We start from the raw sequence: 15,698 nt of genomic DNA, 5'->3' as shown, positions 1-15,698 counted from the left end.
ATGGAAAGCTAGATTTAACACAGCATGTGATCAGCAACACCATAAACTCCATTAATGCCAGCACTTGTAGTTAAGATATTGTCTTGCACCTTATTCTGAATCAGTTTTCCTTGACCTTTTCCAGATGTCCTGGTATTTAACCCTTGAACTTAGTCCAAAGACATAAATTATACTCTTTCAAACCCGCACTATTGGGTAAGCTAACTCCTTTTTATGAACCTGAAACCATAGAAACCTTTCTTTTTTGATGAGATTATGCTAACTAGTACATAGGAAATGAGGAGTAAAGACAATTATAAATGTATGTTGAGTCAAATTAACTAACCTTGTGCAAATTTTGTGTTTTATTTTCTCTCTCTATATTTGTTTCTCTACTACCCGAACACTCCTACCCTTCAACCCCCCCCCTACAATGGCCAATTACTTTTTCTTTTTATCATGTTTAACATAAATGCATATATAAAATGGATATGTGTTATTTGTGTAAAAGACAATGGGAAACAGCATTTGATTAGCCCTGATTTGAAAAAGACGAGCAAAACACGTGTATGAACTTAGTCCAAAGACAGAAATTATACTCTTTCAAACCCGCACTATTGGACAATAGAAACAGCATTTGATTAGCCCTGATTTGTAAAAGACGAGCAAGTCGTCGAAACACGTGTAATCAGAGGGCACCACAATTATACTAATAAAAACATCAAAGTTCAGTTTGAACACCAAGAAGGGAGTCATTTGTCTTCATTGCTTGGTAAAGTCTGGGCGCGTGGGAATATGTCTATGTAACCTCCAAACACTGCTTTTAAAAAACCTCAATGTTATGGTATTTGAAATCATTGGCTTCAATGTTTTGGTAAAATACATTACCACTCAGGGGATATGGGTGCTTTTTTTCAAGAGGTAGGCCATGTGATGTGAGGGATGCTATTCTGGCCTGTCACAGAGCTGTTCTAAGCTGGTTCTCTACGAACCGTCTATTATGACACAGATATGGTCCCAGGTGTCTCTGTACAGGGTCCAGGCCCTGTGCTGTGAGGAACATTATTTGTATCGTGTCACAGAGTAAATGTCATATCTTTGTTGATGCGCAGCTGTACTACAAGGCACATTACTTCAATGTCCGTCTTCCTCGGCACAGTACTTACTCATGAATGTGTTCCAGCTTCCGAACATTGATTCCCAAAACAGCCCCATGCAATATTTAAACTCCGCCCCGTTCCTTTCATATAAAAGAACGGTATTTCCCGATAAATCACCTGGTTTTCATACTGTTCTCCTGACCATGATTACAGTGGACCTACTTGGGGTCCCGCTGCAAGGTGACCCCTCTAGTGGGCGATTTGGCGGCAACAGGGCTGGAGTTCTTAAAAATGAAGGTGGAGGGAGCCTGACACAGCCATTCGGAAATGACGTCATAGTAAGTGAACATTTCCTTAGGTTAAAGACGTACATTTCATTCAACTTGTCTTTCTCAGTTGACTAAAGTGCAAATGATCAATAAACATTTGCCAACAGAACTTATTTGCCTGTTGCATCGCTGACTAGTTATAAAACGTATGCACCTTTTAGATATGAGACTCCACACAAATAGCAGAATGTCCGTATGAGACATTTTACTGGTCACAAAATTGCAATTGCTGTGGTTAAATATCTGCCTAAAATGTGCATGTCTGGGGCGCAAAGCCTTCCAGTAGCACTGCCCCTTTAAAAAAATTCCTTAAACACACAGGGGGTCGGCACCCCCCCCTCAAAAAAGTGGGCATACTCCACTCACCCCGGTGGTCCCTCTACTTGTGCCCCCAAGATGAGATCTCCTGCGTCACCTGCAAAGGTAGTGGGAGCAATGGACGTCAGTAGACGTTCCCCATTAGATTATGCCACGCCGGGAGATTGAGATCGTCCGGGATCTAGCCAAGGGTAGGTAAGGGTTGGATTCCTTGATGGTGAATTCCTGGGGCTGGACATCCGGAGCACCCCTAGGCGGATGCACTCTGGTGGAGGGGACTATGGGGACCTACGCCAGCATTGCCGTCATTTTGGCGGCAGCATGTAAGGGGACGTAACCCGGTGAAGGATGAGCAGCTCCGTGGCCTTCATTTACTTAGGAGGCCTTCAGGTCCCTCTGTGTTTCGCCAGCAGTTGATGCAACACCGCGATGTTCAGTATCATCAAGTAGGGACAGCCGCCCCACTCTGTCCATGCATGGACTGATCCCCTGGTCCCACAATTAATGCTCATGAGCCTTCATAGGCAAGTCGTGTTATAGGACGCTGTCGCTTCACAAGCAAAGATTTAGATTTTATTTACTCTTTCGGCTCTTTAAGACTTTCGTGGCAGCATAACATATACAAGGGATCGAAACACTTGATATAAAAAAAAGTACAGTACAAACACACAATAAAAACACCACAACAATCTTAAAATAGTTCAATAAGAAGATGATGGGAACCCTCCACATAAAAGTCCTCAGTCAAGAGTAAAATTGCAGCAAAATAGGTTAGACACTCATAGAACTAAGACAAAGCCCAAAGATCACTCTTGACAAGTGGGGAGAGTGGGGAAGGGCCAGTATAAGATTAAGTTTAACATTCTCGCTCGCAGCCCAAAACCCCTTATCTTGATGGATCTGAACTCAGGGGCGACTAAACTTCTTTGCCCTATGACACCAAGCCCCATAAATAAAACGTGTGGTTGATTTGGCAATGTTGGAATTAAAGTACACCAAAAGAAATGACAGTACAGCATTAGGGTTATCCAGGAATCCTTCAATTCTTATGAAAATATCATAAGTGTGGCATGCAAGAGGAAGATGAGATACGTATTCCCTCGCTGCCATACACATTTTACAATTTGGACTCGACTGACTCTTCCATTTGTTAGTGATAGAGGCTAGAGGTAGAAGTCCGGGACGAGCAAAAGCGAAGAGGCGTCTGATCTGCGGCTTGGCAAGCATTGCAAATACTTTTACCATTATATGCGCCCGTGCACTGTACGCGGCAGCCCTTGACTTGACGCTCCATGAGTCGCCCCATGCGCGCATGTTCCCTTTTGCATCGCTGTGAGGACACCACAACCTCAATACATGTTTCGCCAACCTGCCTTTGCACCCACTGCCTTGACCTGTCTCCTACATGTTTGCTATGTCAACTGTACTCCTCGCACTAGCCTGCACCTCATATCAATACTCGTGCCCTGAAACCTTCTTGATGATTGACTCAGCAGTATTGTACCCATCCAGAGCACTGCGAAGCAAATAGACTCGCCTGCTTGATATTTGTGTACTGCAACCTATTTTTGATACTGCACTGTACCTATCTAGTGACACTAGTTTGATTTAACTTTCCACCTGTCCAGTGCCACATGCCACTTTGTCTCTGCTGTGCAAGCCCCTAGCGGCTATTGATTGTTTTTGCTGTGCAAGCCCCTAGCAGCTATTGATTGTTTTGCTGTGCAAGCCCCTAGCGGCTATTGATTGTTTCTGCTGCTGAAGCCCCTAGAGGCTATTGATTGTTTCTGCTGTGCAAGCGGCTATTGACTGTTCCTACTACTGCCATATTCTTAGCATATACAGAACACTTCAGCGTATGCACTGAATACTATACTATCGAATCTATCTAACCTAGTTCTGCACCAGCACTATACTGTATCTGTCCCTACAAATACATTCCTCTGGTACCCGCTCTACAGCGCCTACTCTCCCCTACCCCTCCTCCATCTTCCTCATTACTCTCTCCCTCTGGGCTACCTGCAGCATGCCTCCGGCACACCCAGACCTCACTCTACCTACAGACCCCATGCACATAGCAACTCCCACAGCACTCCAAATTACTCCCAGCCATTGCTCCACCAATCCGTCTGAACACCACTTTAGGCTCTGTAGACTAAGAACGCGCACTAAGCCTTTCTTCTCTCACCGCAGCACCCCTCCCTCCACTTACCATAGGAACCACAGACTTAGCTCTCGCACCCACACTCCATTCGCACACATACACCTCTCTGACCATGCACATCACCCTATCACCCAACATGCCGTGCCTACCACATTACAACCTCCCCCTATCATACATGCACCAACCACCCCCCTCACCCTCAACACCAGAACACATACTCTATCACCAGCCAACCTGGACTTAAAATGCGCTCTCATTAATGCTCGCTCTATCCATGCCCATGCTATTGAGATCAATGACCTCATCACCTCCCACAAATTATACCTTCTAGCCATATACGAAACCTGGCTCCATGAGGCATCCAACCCTGCCATCCACCTTGCCCTCCCTCAAGGATACTCCATCCTCAGACAGGACCGCAAAAACACAAAAGGTGGTGGTGTTGCCCTCATCTTCAAAAACGCCCTCACCATTAGAATGTGTAACCAACAGTGGGACAACAACGCTGACCTTCTCACTGCCAAACTAGCTCCCTCCCCTAACTGCACCATAAATATCATAATCACATACAGACCACCAGGATCACCCCCAGACTACCAAAAGCAACTCCTCCAAATCATAGGGAACAAACTTAAAAGCTCTACTAAAACCATCCTACTCAGAGACATTAACTTTGGCCTAACTGACCCCACGCACAAAGCAGCCGCCCACCTAGCCAAAGAACTCTCACACATGGGGTTCGCACACAAAATCACTACTCCAACTCATTGCAAAGGGCGGTCCATTGACTGGATCGCTGATCACAACTGCTCATCTGCCATCACCTCCATCTCAGCCCTCCCTTGGACAGACGATTACTACATCCAATTCTCCATTCCCACCACTCCTACAAGACCCTAACTCATGCCCCCCCGCCAGAGTGAGAAGCTCCAAAAACTCACTGCGGCCAACCTCGCTCCTCTTCTTGATATCCCTGAACTCGAACCCCCATTCATTTAACCATGACCCTACCTCTCTCGCCAATACTTATACCAATGCTGTCATCCAAGCCATTGAGATAACTGCCCCTCTAGAAGAAAAAAAAGAAACAAATATTTTGTCACGCCGCGCGCTCGCTCGCGGGCGCCACTTACCTGTCCCGGGGTCCCGGGTCCACGGCCGCAGCGGGCTCCTCCTTCATGGAGGCTGTACACGCGGTGCCGTCTTTCCTCACGCCGACCCGCGGTCCGGATGGGCTCCGTGGACGCCGCCATCTTGCGAGGATCTGCACATGCGCGGATCGTCAGTATTCGACGTCCCGCGCATGCGCAGTGTCGGAACATGTGTTCCAAGCCTCGCTTTGATCCCGGGCCTTAAAAGAGCATCGCATACACAGGGACAACGCGTCTCAACGCGGTTGTTACTGTGTATGCGCTGCTGGAGTCCTGGCGCCCGTGCCTCAGCCCTCAAGTTCCCTGCTCTGCCTTATCCTGCCTAGCCCTGCCTCTTCTCCTTGTCCTCTTCTTGCTCCGTGGACCTCCTAACCCTTGCTTCCCTGTTCTGCTGGGTCCTTGCCTGCCTCCTGGTTTAGGGTAGGGGAGGTCCTGTCTGGGTTCCTAGATTACTTCTCTTCTACTAGGAAGTGGGATTCCCCTGTCTGTCCTACTTGTCCTTGCAGTCCTTTCTCCTTTGCCTGTCTTGTGCCCTGCCGGTACCTGTGCCTAGCTGCCTTCTTGGATGTTCCTGAGTTCAGCCTCCGCTATCATCGGTGTCTTCATCAAGCCTTCTCAGCCAGTGGAAACACTGTCCCGACGTCACGCAAATACTGAGAAGTGCCACCCGTGGCGTTGGGAGTTGGTTCAGTGCCATCCTGTCATATATCGTCAGGAGGGGATTGGGCTAATTTCTCGCGCTACCCATTCATCGGCAGCAGATACACCGACATACTGGCAACCTCAACTCCACGGTCTACAGGAAGAAAAGGTAACCAGCGATCTCGTGAAGACTCGTTTAACAGATTGAGACGCCTTTCCTCCAGTCTCGACATGGACGACATGCAGGAACTTCGCGAAGAAATGCGTGCCATGCGTCTTGAAATGACCACCCTCCGCCAGGAGAACAACACCCTTAGACAAGCGTTGGACCGGAGTTTGGCTAATCCCACACAACCAGCTACACCACCTGAGAACTCCATGGCTTACACTACTCCGATGAAGTATGATGGTGACCCGCGTCAAGTGGCAGAGTTCTGTACACACTGTCGGATCCATTTCCAGTTCAGGTCAAGTCATTTTGGTCAAGACAAGGCTAAGATCGGGTATATTCTTGGAAACCTAACCGGCAATGCACTTGCTTGGGCCGCACCTTTGGTCTCTACCAACAGTCCTCTGTTGGGTGATTTCGCTGCCTTCGAGAAAGCCCTTTTGGACGTCTTTAAACCGCCCAATTTGGCAGCCATGGCCCAGAATCAATTAATGGAGATCAAGCAAGGGTCAGGTGACATAATCCACTACATCAGTCGGTTTCGACAATTAGCAACCGATTCACAATGGCCCGAAATTACTCAAAAAACCTTGTTTCGTCGGGGACTACGAGAAGAGTACAAAGACGAATTACTGCACATCCCGGAGCCAGAAACGTTGCCTGCATTGGTGGAACAAGTCTTACGCATTGACCACAGGTTAGCTGAACGACGGAGTGAACGTCGCAGATTTGACAGGTATCAACCGGTCCTTCCGGTACAGAACCCCGGACCAGCTGTCCCTACCGATGTGGGTCCAGAACCCATGCAGTTGGGTGCCATCCGAGGCCCGTTGTCCGAGACCGAAAAGAAAAGAAGACGACAGCAAAGCCTGTGCTTGTATTGCGGTGGTTCTGGCCATTTTCTAGGCACCTGTCCGCTACGCCCTCTGAAGAAACAGGAAAACTAACAGGCCCGTTGTTTGAGGCGAAGGCAGCAGCGGGCCGCCTTTCTGAATCTGACCTTCCTCCTATGAACCCGGTACCCTTGTTGATCCTGAAAGTCGGTGTTGCCTGGCTAGGGAAGTGTATGAAAACCTGGGCCCTTCTGGATTGTGGAGCATCCGGCAACTACATCGATGCCTCGTTCGCGATTGCCAATGGGATCCGTTTACATTACAAAGAACGACCAACAGTGGTCGAGGTGATCGATGGTTCTGCTTTGTCTTCTGGTCCAGTCTGCCAACAGTCCGATCCCTTGTGGCTCTCGGTGGAAGGGCATCTCGAACGGATTTCATTGGATGTCATTAAATCTCCCTCTTTTCCGGTGGTGCTGGGCTTACCTTGGCTGTTATATCACAATCCTCAGGTCGACTGGACCGCTTGTTCCCTGGTGTTCTCTTCGACACGTTGTCCTCGGGACTGTGGACTTCACGAAACCTTTCCTGCAATTTTGGAGTCCCTCAATCCTGCTGACGTATCTGCCCGTTTATGTGCCACTCAGTTGTTACCTCAAGAATATGCTGGATACCACAAGGCGTTCTCCAAGCCTGAGGACATACCATTGCCGCCCCACCGGCACTTTGATTGTTCCATTGACGTCCTGCCTGATGCGGTCATTCCCCACGGCAAGATCTATTCGTTGACTCAACTCGAGAAAGGCGTCCTACAGGAGTACATTTCGGATTGCCTCAACAAGGGCTACATAGTGCCGTCCAAATCCCCCGCAGGATTCCCGTTATTCTTCGTCAAGAAGAAAGAGGGCACTTTACGGCCTTGTATCGACTATCGTCAACTAAATGAGATCACGAGGAAAGACAGGTACCCATTACCACTCATCCAGGACATCATCGAATCCCTGAAATCCGCACAAATCTTCACCAAGCTAGATCTAAGAGGGGCCTATCACCTGGTGCGGATTAAGAAAGGAGATGAGTGGAAGACGGCCTTCAAAACACCTATTGGTCACTACGAGTACAGGGTGATGCCGTTTGGACTCTGCAACGCCCCGGCCGTCTTCCAGCGGTTCATGGACGATGTCTTTTCAGACCTTATTGGAATATCTGTATGGGTATACCTTGATGACATTCTGGTTTTTTCTGACACTCGTACTGCACACGTTGCGCATGTTCAGGAAGTTCTCCGTAGACTAACAGATAACGGCCTGTATGCCAAAGTAGAAAAATGCCAATTTCATAGGGAAAGCATGGAATTTCTGGGCTATGTGATCAGCAGCACAGGAGTGCAGATGGATCCCACAAAACTGCAAGCTATACGAGAATGGAAACCGCCACATGGCGTGAAGTCACTTCAAAGGTTCTTGGGCTTCGCCAACTTTTATCGACGCTTCATTCCACGCTTTTCTCAACTTGCCAACAGTCTAACCCGCCTGACCAGTACCAAGGTGCCGTTTCTCTGGGACACACAGGCCGAGGAGGCATTTCTGGAATTGAAAAGATCCTTCATGTCGGCTCCTGTTCTTAGACATCCAGATGATGAAAAGCCGTTTGTGGTTGAAACAGACGCTTCGGACTACGCAATTGGTGCGGTCTTACTACAGCAAGATGCAATCACGGGAACAGAGCACCCGGTGGCTTACTACTCAAGGAAATTGTCAGTGAGCGAGAGAAACTATGCGGTGATAGAAAAGGAATTACTGGCGATAAAAGCAGCCCTCGAGGAGTGGCGACATCACTTGCTGGGTGGGAGGTACCCGGTGGTGGTTCGCACAGATCACCGTAATCTACAGTACCTGCGCTCTTTGCAATGCAGAACCTCCCGTCATGCTCGTTGGGCCTTTTTCTTTTCGCAGTTTGATTTCACCGTCACGTACATTCCTTGTTCCCAGAATACTAAGGCTGATGCCCTGTCTCGGTCTCTGGAAAACAACGTTGAAGGTGCCAAGGAACCGGAGCCTCTGATAGCGTCAAAACATTTTCTATCGATGGTGACTCCCCAGCTCCAACAGTTGATAGAAGCAACACGAACGGATCCCTCAAAATCACAGATACTAAAACGCGCTGACATCAGAGAACGTGACGGCTTGTTGTTCTTCAAGGATCGTCTGCACGTTCCCACCTTGGAGCTCCAGAAGATCGTTCTACAAAATTGCCATGATTCCGTCGTTTGTGGTCACCGTGGAGTCCGCACAACACAAGAACTGGTTGCACGGCAGTACTGGTGGCCTGGATGGGCCACACTGGTAAAGCACTACGTGGATTCCTGCCCTGTATGTGCCCAGACCAAGATTCCTCGCAAAAGGCCCATTGGTCTCCTGAAACCCACGCCTACGCCTCCGTACCCTTGGCATACCATCGCCACGGATTTCATCGTTGACCTGCCCCTATCTGGTGGTTTCACGTGTATAATGGTGGTGGTGGACTGTTTCACCAAGACTGCTCATTTCTTGCCCTTTCCTAAACTGCCCACTGCCTCCCAGATGGCACAACGTTTTCTACACGAGGTGTATCGTCTTCATGGTCTACCGGAGAAGATCCTATCCGACCGGGGGTCTCAATACATCTCATCTTTTTGGGACCAACTGTGTCGGCATTTGGACATTCAGCAGGCCCTGAGTTCCGGCTATCATCCACAGACCAATGGGCAGACGGAACGCACCAATCAGACCCTTGAGCAATACCTACGTTGTTATGCCAATGCCACCCAAGACAACTGGTCGGAATGGTTGGACACCGCGGAAGCGGCTTACAACAATGCTGTTCATTCTGCTACCGGACTCAGCCCCTTTTTCTGCTCTACCGGTCTTCATCCCAGACTGCTGCCAGTTCCTCCTGCATCTTCCAGTGCCGTACCATCTGCAGATGCCCTGGTGTCCCTGATCCGCGATCAACATCGTCTGGCGGCCGGTACCTTGGCAGTGGCACAGGCACGTATGAAGGAACAGGCTGACAAGAGACAGAGCCCTGAGCCTGTCCTTCATGTTGGGGACAGGGTATGGCTGTCCTCCAAGAATCTACCGGTACGCAATTTACCTGTGAAACTAGCTCCCCGCTTTTTTGGTCCCTTTCGCATCATTGGGCGCATTTCTTCTGTTGCCTTTCGTTTGTCTCTGCCTCGTTCTTGGAGGATCCATCCTGTCTTTCACGTCTCCCTTTTGAAGCCCTATGTGCCCGATGTTATGGGGCAGGTCCTGGTCAGCTGGAAGGGTTATCCTGCTTGTGACCGCACTTGGGAACCGCGCTCCTTCGTGCATGCACCGCGCCTGGTTCGGGACTTCTATCTCCGCTATCCTTGGAAACCCGGTGCTCCGGGGTTGTCCGGGTGGGGGTATGGTGTCACGCCGCGCGCTCGCTCGCGGGCGCCACTTACCTGTCCTGGGGTCCCGGGTCCACGGCCGCAGCGGTCTCCTCCTTCATGGAGGCTGTACCCGCGGTGGCGTCTTTGCTCACGCCGACCCGCGGTCCGGATGGGATCCGTGGATGCCGCCATCTTGCGAGGATCTGCGCATGCGCGGATCATCAGTATTCGATGTCCCGCGCATGCGCAGTGTCGAAACATGCGTTCCAAGCCTCGCTTTGATCCCGGGCCTTAAAAGAGCATCGCATACACAGGGACAACGCGTCTCAACGCGGTTGTTACTGTGTATGCGCTGCTGGAGTCCTGGCGCCCGTGCCTCAGCCCTCCAGTTCCCTGCTCTGCCTTATCCTGCCTAGCCCTGCCTCTTCTCCTTGTCCTCTTGTTGCTCCGTGGACCTCCTAACCCTTGCTTCCCTGTTCTGCTGGGTCCTTGCCTGCCTCCTGGTTTAGGGTAGGGGAGGTCCTGTCTGGGTTCCTAGATTACTTCTCTTCTACTAGGAAGTGGGATTCCCCTGTCTGTCCTACTTGCCCTTGCAGTCCTTTCTCCTTTGCCTGTCTTGTGCCCTGCCGGTACCTGTGCCTAGCTGCCTTCTTGGATGTTCCTGAGTTCAGCCTCCGCTATCATCGGTGTCTTCATCAAGCCTTCTCAGCCAGTGGAAACACTGTCCCGACGTCACACAAATACTGAGAAGTGCCACCCGTGGCGTTGGGAGTTGGTTCAGTGCCATCCTGTCATATATCGTCAGGAGGGGATTGGGCTAATTTCTCGCGCTACCCATTCATCGGCAACAGATACACCGACATACTGGCAACCTCAACTCCACGGTCTACAGGAAGAAAAGGTAACCAGCGATCTCGTGAAGACTCGTTTAACATATTTGCACTTCAATGCCTGATTCACAGATTAACTATCTGCCCTGCGCACCATGAAACGAAAAGCTCTATCTAGGTGGCAATCAGCGCCTAACCAATCTTCCCTCAACAAATTCAAAGAGATCTCATTGACCTACAAAAAAGCTATATTCCAAGCTAAATCTGAATCCTATAACCAGAGAATCACTAAAGCCAGCTCCAAATCTAGAGAAATATTCTCTATTTTCAAAGAACTCACCACACCCACGTCCAGCCCTGACGAAATCATCAAGGATGAAGCACGGTGCACAGGCATCCAAACTGCCTTCCTTAACAAAGTAAAAGTGCTCCAAGATAAAACAACTTCCCAATGTAAAGCTCTCAATACCCACACCAGTCCTACTAAACCCCGCTCTCACAATCCTTATTCGCAAACTCCCCTTTTCACCTTCAGAGAAGTCTCAGAGCTGGAAGTTTCCGACCTTCTCAAAAATATCAAACCCTCCACTTGGAAAGGGGTTATCTGTCCACCTACCATCATCAAAGAATGCACTGAATCACTCACCCCCATCATCACAGCTTTCATCAATGCTTCTTTCTCCTCTGGAACCGTACCACAATGCCTAAAAGAAGCCTGGGTTCGCCCGCTCCTAAAAAAACCTTCCCTTGATCACACCTCCCCCAATAATTATCGCCACATCACTACAGTCCCCTTCCTCCTCAAAATCTTAGACAAGGCCGCCCATAACCAAATTCAACACTACTTGCAAACTCATGCCATCTTAGGTAAAAGACAATCGGGTTTCCGTAAAGGCCATGGGACTGAAACTGCCCTCTTAGATTTAAATAATCAAATCACCAAAATAATGGAGAAAGGCAAACCTGCTCTCCTCCTATTGCTCGATCTCTCCGCAGCATTTGACCTAGTGGACCATGGAATCCTCACCTCTCATCTATTCAATGCAGCACCCTTCTCTCACAAAGCAACCACATGGATCACCTCATTCCTAGAAGTTAGGGCCATGAAAGTGTACTGAGAGCAGGCCAATGCGCCCCCCACCACCATCAACTGTGGAGTCCCACAAGGGTCATGCACTGCACCGCCCCTCTATAACCTCTTCACCAAACTCCTCTTTGACTTATTGCCCACCCTCGGCATAGCTTACACAAACTATGCCGATGACATACAAGTTCTCCTCCCCCTCACCAGAGATTATGGCCAAGACACTGAAGCCCTCCTAAAGATTTACACCACAATCCAAACTTGGATGGCTATTAATGGCCTTTGTTTAATCGGCGATAAAACTGAGATCATCCTCCTAGCCCCCAGCGAAACGCTAGCCAAACTCAGCCATGAATATTTACATATGACCATCTACCATACTAACATACCTGTCTCCACAGCCGTGAAGACCTTACGAGTCTACCTTGACGTCACACTCTCCATGACAAGTCAGCGCCATCTCCTCCGCATCAGCACTGACCACCAAACTCATTTTTGCCATAACACCCTACCTTACCGCACCCAACTGCCTCTCAATCGCTAGAACTACAGTAGGAGCCAGACTGGACTACTGTAATGCCCTCTTAGCAGGCACGTCAACCAAAAACCTACACAGGCTCCAAATAGTGCAAAATAATGCCCTCAGCGCTGCACTGCACATCCCTAAATTTGACCATGTATCACAGGCTAGAAGAAACGCACACTGGCTCCACAGTCAAGGAAAGAATACACTTTAAAATACTCACACTTACACACAAATGCATCAATCACACAGCACCTCCCTACTTATCTGAAACCATAACTAAGAATGTGTCCCTCCGTCCTCAAAGAAGCCACCATGCTAACCAACTCAAAGTCCCCACTATTAGAAGAGCCAAAGCCGGCAGCATTGGTTTCCCTCACATAGCACCTAAGCTCTGGAACGCCCTTCCCAATTCACTCAGATCAGAACCCTCTCTGTACTCCTTTCGTAAATGTCTCAAAACCACACTATTCACTTAACCCTTCCCTTTATCTTCACCCTCCCTCTACTGTACCTTATTGATATGCCTACAATGCTAGTACCTGTAACCAAACATGCTCCTTTAAGGCAAACCACCCTGTAATGTAAATTGCCTTTTAACCGTTTTGCCTTCCTCTGAAACCAGCTTATGTGCTTATCTGTAACAGCGCCACGATGCCCACGGGCTGTTGTGCGCTTTAAAATTATGAATAAATAAATAAATTGACAGATATGATTGAATGCTTCCCAATGCCGCAAATATGCAGCTCATCGTATGTAGGCCACGCTTGTCAGCTCCTAGTCCCTCACCCTCCATTAACTTACCCCTTGGGCTTCTTTACGTTTTTGCAATGGGGCCAATAACAGAAGATGATCAGGATCCAAAACACAGCTAAAATCCAATTCAGTGAGGTCCGTTGACAATGTTTTTCTATAAGAGGAAATGGAGGATTGAGAAAGGTGTTCATGCCACACCAAGGCTACCAGCTCTCTCGCATGAGAGCCCGTCCTCTTAAAAGCATATATAGCTGGAATGCCCATTACACGTCTCTCCTGTTTCTTAAAACCAACACTTGCAAACAAAACAGCTGATGGAAATCTTTTTGGTAAAAACTGAAGTTTCTTCCAAAAATGCCCTTCACAGATCCCTAATTGACTAACAGACTTGTCAAGTCCCCATAGCTTTGCACCATAGGCAATAGTGCCTCTGAATTTCCCACAGTAGACCGTCTCTGTTTCAACAGCCAAGTTATCCCTTCGTTTGCGCACCAGGTTCATGATGGCTTGGGCTGCGATAGAGGCTTTTCTAGATACAGGGCCTCATTACGAGGTGGGCTGTAAGGGATTACAGGCACCGGTAAAGGCACCGGTGCCGGTAATCCCTTACCGCCCTACTACGAGGTCCCTTAGCGGGTCCCTTCCTTAACGCCTGGTTTTACCAGGCATTATGGAAGGGACCCGTTAAGGGACTTCAGAGCTAATAACGGTACCACAATTTGCGGTACCGTTATTAACACCTTTCCCCTTCCCATTGAGCCCTACGGGGGCTGAAATGGGAATAGGGAATGGCTTTTTCAATGGGGATTTACCGGTCCCGCAAAGGTCGGAATAGACCGGTAAGTCCCCATTGAACGGGACCGGACACGGTACTGGTATTGGAGGTTGTCATGGAGCTAATAGCGCCATGACTACCTCCAACCTCGTAATGAGGCCCCCAGACTCAATTTGGGCTATTCAGGAGAGATTTGGAGTAAATAGTACACCCAAATATCAGAAACTGTCAACCACATCTATGGTTTCCCCATCTAACTTGAAGGCTTTGATATGCCCCTATTTAAAATATTGAGAGACATTACTTTGGACTTGGGTTTGTTCAGGATTAGAGAGTTAAGGGAGCAATATCATGATACCGCATATAATTGAATTCTAAGGGTGTAAGGTGTCCCAGCAAGAAGGACTGAGTCACCCCTAATTAAGTGCATAAGCACAGGCCTCCCTTCGATGTTCGGGATATCTCTTGCTGCATCTTTGATAAATGTGAGCGTGTCATTTATATTTAGGAAGAAGAGAACTGGGGCGAGTTTGCAGTCCTGTTTGATGCCTCTCACGGTTTGGATTTTCTGTGTAAGTTGGCGCTGGGAACTAAACCTTATCTGTACTGAGGTACTGTTATATAGGGCTCTGATGATATCAAGCAGTTTTGTGTCTATTCCCATGGTTGCCAACTTCACCCACGGCTTCTCTCTAACCACCAGGTCGAAAGCTGGGGAGAAATCTAAGAATTTTACATAGAGGGGCATTTTCATAACTATGGCACATTTGTGTGACAAGTGCCTTAGGATGAAAGTCTGATCCACATTTGAGACCTGACCGGAAAACCACCTTGAGCCCTGTCCAGAATTCCATTTTCACCAATCCACCTGTTAAATTCTTGGAGAACTATGCAAGAAAAGATTTTACAATCTATATCGATCACACTGATTGGACGATAAGACTTGCCTCCTTTGCAGGACCCTTTTTATATAGTGGAATGATGGTTGAGTTAGACGAGGACGATGGATATATCCCAATGTTAACAAATGGGATGGGAAAAACAATACAAAAAAATCTGAACCTACCAGTCCTGTAAAAACGTAAACATTTCAGCAAGAATCATGTTAGAACCTGAAGTTTTTATGCATTCCAGATGGTCAATGGATTGGCGAATCGTATCTTCAGTGAAAAGTGATGTTTCGAATGAATGGACCAAATTTATCAGCTGGGCAGTTTCCGATCCCAATGGGTAAGGAAGAGGACCCCCTGGTATGAGCATCAATTGTGACACATGAAACTTAGCCTGATTGATCAACTTGGAGGCATGTGATCTCCTCACCCGTACCCCAAAAATCTGAGAAAAGTGGGCAACCCAGATGTTTGGTTCAATGCACGATTTGTGATTCCCTAGTCCCTGTGACACCAATCTCCAGAAGGTTTTTGTGTGTCTCTTGTTTGCTGCTTTTATCAAGGTTTGCTAGCTACAATTCCCAAATTCTTTCTTCTTTTGGGCAATCACAGATTTATAGGTTTTCCTGATCATGCCCTCTCTGCTGACCCCCACCCTGCTTGACACTAGATTGCAACAGACCCTTCAATTCTGCCAATCCTTTATCGAACTAACACAGATTTTCCAATTCGCAAGACCTCTTGTTATTATTGAC

This window comes from Ambystoma mexicanum, chromosome 2p (assembly GCF_040938575.1).
Source record: "Ambystoma mexicanum isolate Mex_15411 chromosome 2p, UKY_AmexF1_1, whole genome shotgun sequence".
Taxonomy (NCBI): domain Eukaryota; kingdom Metazoa; phylum Chordata; class Amphibia; order Caudata; family Ambystomatidae; genus Ambystoma; species Ambystoma mexicanum.
This window is presented reverse-complemented; position numbering follows the sequence as displayed.